This window comes from Aegilops tauschii, chromosome 1 (assembly GCF_002575655.3).
Source record: "Aegilops tauschii subsp. strangulata cultivar AL8/78 chromosome 1, Aet v6.0, whole genome shotgun sequence".
Classification (NCBI taxonomy): domain Eukaryota; kingdom Viridiplantae; phylum Streptophyta; class Magnoliopsida; order Poales; family Poaceae; genus Aegilops; species Aegilops tauschii.
In genome coordinates, this window is record NC_053035.3 from 124,227,173 (window position 1) to 124,232,350 (window position 5,178).

The 5,178-nt window shown below is 52.7% G+C and overlaps 1 long non-coding RNA gene across 1 annotated transcript; it reads left to right on the forward strand.

Moving 5' to 3' along the window:
- The first annotated feature begins 696 nt into the window (after window positions 1-696).
- Window positions 697-4,393, forward strand: LOC141042160 (uncharacterized). The gene is made up of 3 exons (XR_012203983.1): window positions 697-1,139; window positions 2,445-2,516; window positions 4,105-4,393. It is a non-coding gene; the product is annotated as an uncharacterized lncRNA (long non-coding RNA).
- Window positions 4,394-5,178: the final 785 nt, after the last annotated feature.

A 5,178-nucleotide genomic window follows, 5' to 3' on the forward strand; every position in this document is an offset into this window, starting at 1 on the left:
GTTAAAACTTCTCATGGTACCTTCATACTTTGCTCTCGATGTTTTATTAAGTTTCAACTCGAGAGATACTTCTGCCTCATTCCTTGAATTGTTCACCAGATAATTAACCTTATAAGGGCCAGTTCTTCCGAAGTTACTCTTTACTTCCCCAATTAAATCTCGGGACGAGATTTCTTGTAGTGGAGGAGAATTGTGACACCCGGATAATTAAGCTATAGTAATTCCCAGCTAAGGATGCCATGTCATCATGATTACTGTTGTTAAACTCACGTTGGTTCGAATTCGGTCCAAATTCAAATTTTAAATTAAAGTCAAAAAAAAGTTTTCAAACATAAAGCCTCAAATGTTCAAAGTGTGGCAAATAATCCCTTGATATTTGTCATGTTGGAACCAACCTCTTTTGAATCCCCGAAGTGCCCCTGGAAATTATTTAGTGCTCCAACAACTTTTAAAATTGGCCTTTCCAATTTCAAAGAATGGTTAGACAACTTCTTTTGGCCTCGAACTTTTTGTGACTCCTAGAAATAATGTGCCTGATTTATGTGACAAGTCTCATATCTAACAAAACCCATTTAGTTTTACATTTTAATAGAAAACAGTAGCTGAAATTGAAAACCGAAAATAGTTAAAATGGAAACTAGAAAACAAACCCCCCCCCCCCCCCCCCCCCCTCCCCCCTCCGTGCTGGGCCTTGGCCCAGTTGGCCAACCAGCCATCCCACCTACACCTCACCCCCTCCTCTGTACAGGAGACAGGGGGATCGTGGCACACATTCACGGCCATGGCGTGCGTGGAGGCCCTCAGTGCCCCCTGGCCGCCTACAAGACGTCCCCGGCGCCCTCCCCTGAACCCTAGCCCCTGTTCCCCCACTCCCTCTCCCTCTTACTCCTCTCCCCTCCAGATCCGCCACACCCGAGCGGGAGCTCGTCGCGCCACCATCGTCAGCACGCTCCGGCGCCACCCCGGGCCGCAGTAGAGCGTCCAGGAGCTCCCTCTTCCTCGCCTACGTCGACTACCTCACCCCGTTCGAGCTCAGCGCAGCTGCAACGCCCCGTTCGAGGTCGTCTTCAACATCCGCAACCGATGCCGTGCGCCGTCGACCCACCCCGAGCACGCTGCCATCCCCCTACCGCCCCGCCGTGAGCATCACATCGATTCCCATCTCTCCCTTCTCTCGTTTAGTCAAAGTAGGCGACGCCTGCGACCTCCCAAAGCCGCGCGCCCCTGTTGCTCGTGCGTACTGCTACTGCTTCTGCTGCTTGTGCTGCCTGCTGCATAGCGCCGGCCACCACTCCCCGCTCACCCCCTTGGCCGCCTCTGGTCGCACCCCTCGCGCGCCCAGCCGCGTGTGCCCGCGCCCGGGGCTGCCAGACCGCACCTAGCTGCTCCTCGCGCTGCTGCCTATTGCCGCTGCTGCCCGCTGTGCTTCTGCTGTCGACGCCGGCCGCAGCTCGCCTCGCTAACGCGCGTGCCTCCGCTGACCACCGGTCCTGTCGCTGCTCATCGCCGTCCCTCACCCGCGCTGTTGTCCGCCACGGCCGGAGTTTCGCCCCCGCGAGCTCCTGGCGGCGCTGTCATGCCCTGCCTCCGTCCGCTCCACGCCGGACGCCGGGACGGCTGCCGTCGGCTGCTCCTCGCTCCCGCTGGAGCCGCCCCCTGCGCGCGTGCTGCCACTGCACTACTGCGCGCTCAGATGGCCGCCGCTCGCCGTCATCCGCACTGGCCAGGTCCGCGTCCTGCTTCCTCCGCGCGCCGGCGCTGGTCTCACTCGCTGGAACTAGCGCCCAGCCATGGCTCAAGGCCACTGCCACCTGGGTCGCCCCCTTTTTAATTAGGCTAACCCCAATTAGTGTTAACCATCCCCACTAATTAGTCACTGACAGCAGGCCCCGCAACCAGTTAGATTATTTTAAAACAATCTGTTAAAATATGTGACAATGACAACCGGGCCCCACTGGCACTGTTCATTGGTGGACCAGTCAACCTTTGACTTGGTCAACTAGGCCCACTAGGCCACTGTCAGCCTCAATAGCCACTTGTTGGGTACACTTTCGGGTACCTCTAGCCTTTTCCCATTTAATCTTTTTCGAATTATTAATATACCTGAAAATCCATAAAATGCAATAAAACTTTGAAAAATCATATAAAAGAAACCGTAACTCCGATGAAAATGTTTTATACATGAAAGGTGCTCAGAACGACAAGACGAAGCCGAATACGTGGTCCGTTCGTCCGCCACATGCCCCTAGCATAGCGAACATGCAACCTTCCCCCTCCGGTTCGTCTGTCTGAAAATGCCACACTTCGGGGAAACATTCCCGGATGTTATCCCCTTCGCCGGTAACGTGTAGTACCGCGTTAGAACACGTCTAGCTTTGCATGTTGTCCTGTTATGCACTTGCTTGCTATGTATTTACTGTTTCTCCCCCTCTTCTCTTCGGTAGACCCCGTGACGGCTGCCGATGCCGCTATGATCGACTACGTCACCGACGACCCCTCCTCGTCTGAGCAACCAGGCAAGCCCCCCCCCCCTTTGATCATCCCGATATCGCCAATTCCATTCTCTCATGCTTGCATTAGATTTTTCTACTGTTATTGTTTGCTCCTATTCTGATGCATAGCCTGCTTTTGTAACCTGCTCATTGTACCTTACCTGCTTATCCTAAACTGCTTAGTATAGGTTGGTTAGTGATCCATCAGTGACCCCCACCTTGTCCTTGTTGCCCCTGCTTCATCATCGATGACTCGATGAACATGATCGACGACCAGAGCCTGACACCTCACATCACATCACGCCCCTTTTGTTGCTCGATTCTGCAGAGTTACCATCGAGTGCCAAGGGTGGAACCTCATACATCACTCCTGATGAGATCTCTGTAGTGTAGCTATTCGGTCGTGGTCATCGAGGGTGATTTCCTCCTTAACCACTTCCGATACGACTCTGTCGTGCAACCCCTCAAGTGTGAACCTCGAGGGTGGATCCTCTTACGTTCACCTTGATGATTACATCAAGTGGAATTCACCGGGGGTGATTCCTCGGGTTTTCCCCTTGATGTTTGGACACACGGATACTTGGACTTTACAACTGTTACTTGGAAAGGCGGGTCGACCCTGAGGGGTACCCGCGAGTGATGTGGAGACGGGTTGACCTGGAAGGTGCCCACGAGATACTTATGAGGCGTGGCCGGGCATTCTTAGCCCTTGCCGCAAGTCCTCGACACGGGGCGACGGGGTCACATCTTTCGTGAGTCTTTGCTTGTTACCGCGCGTTCCTAATCCACTACGATTTGGATATTTGATCCGAGGGGCCTCTGGCCTGATAGCACTAACCATCACGTTGGCATAGTATGGGTGTTCTGCGTCGTATACATCAGCCGAAGCTTAATAGACGTCAACGACTGAGCGGCGCGCGCCGGGTTGGACTGCGTAAGCACCTGCCTTTTTTGAAGGAGGTAGCTAGGTCTGCTCACCGGCCGCGTACGCAGCGTGCAGGAGTTTCCGGGGCGATGGCCCATGACCCCTGGGGGCATTTGTTTAGTCCGACGTGTTGACCTCTCTATTAAGCCTAGGTCGGGTTGCGGCATATTGTTTGGCCGAGGCCGGGCATGACCCAGGAAAGTGTGTCCGGCTGGAGTTAATCGAGCGTGGTGGGTAAGTTGGTGCACCCCTGCAGTGAAGAAAACATCTATCGATAGCCTGTCCTACGGTAACGGACACTTGGAGTTGTATCCCGATCGATACAACTAGAACTGGATACTTGAGGTGATAACTGGATAGTATGGCTCTGGGATTGCTTTCTCGCAGGGAGTCGAGAAAGGATCTCTGGCTGAGGTTGATAACACTACTACTTTACTTTATGCTACTCTTATCTCTTCTGATGCTGCAAGATGCTTGGAGCTGCTTGAAGATGCTAGTCTTCGATAGGCTAGGCTTTCCTCTTCTCTTCTGGCATTCTGCAGTTCAGTCCACATATACTACCTATTTCATTGGCACAGATGCATATGTAGTGTAGATCCTTGCTTGCGAGTACTTTGGATGAGTACTCACGGTTGCTTTGCTCCCCCTTTTCTCCCCTTTTCCATTCTTCTCGGGTGTCGCAACCAGATGGTGGAGCCCAGGATCCAGACGCCACCTTCGACGACGACTGCTACTACACTGAGGGTGCCTACTACTATGTGGAGGCCGACGACGACCAGGAGTAGTTAGGAGGCTCCCATGCAGGAGGCCTTACCTTTTCGATCGATGTTGCTTTTGTGCTAGCCTTCTAAGGCATGCTTGTCTAACCTATGTCTGTACTCAGATATTGTTGCTCCCGCTGACTCTTGTGTATTCAAGCTTATGTATTCGAGCCCTCGAGGCCCATGGCTTGTAATATAAAGCTTGTATTATTTTATATGTGTCTAGAGTCGTGTTGTGATATCTTCCCGTGAGTCCTTGATCTTGATCGTACACATTTGCGTGTATGATTAGTGTACGATTGAATCGAGGGCGTCACAGTGGCCTGCCGGGATGAATGGCGTTGGATCGAAGGGGAATGACGCCATAGCCACCGCCAATGAAGAAGATGGTGGCTGGATGGAGAGGTGGAGGGGTGGGTATTGCGCACTAGGTTGCGAGGCAGCGGCAAGCAGGTGTTGTGGTATGGAAACAGTGAAGGGGTGTAATGGTGGATACCCACACCGGTGGAGTAAATCGAGGCGTCTCCTCTGTTTCCTTGGGTGGCAGAGGCAATGACCAACTGATTAGTCGTAGTCGCGGCAATAGTGGTGACTTGCCTCGGAATTGTCTAGTTCTGGGCTGGGATGGTAGTGGGCCAAGTATTAGTACTAAGGTTGGGAGGCCCAGCAGAGTAGTAGTCCCAGGCAATGTGGCCCCATCTCTTACATGACCTACACTTAATGCGATTTGTGCAGTTGGGCCTGAGATGGCCAGAAAGGAGACAACGAACACAAAAGAGCCCATTGACAGAATTTTGAATTGGCGTGGATCCCGCTCCCACAGTAACTGCAGCTGGCTCTAGGGGACGATCACGGGCAGCAGATTGAGCTCTCATAGAATCCCAGGTATGATCTCTTTGAACAATGTTGGTTGATTAAACATGATGGACAAATGTGGTGGGAGATCTAAGAGCCTGAAGGAAAGATTTCCTAGGGTGATTCCGAAAGACATGCGTCCATT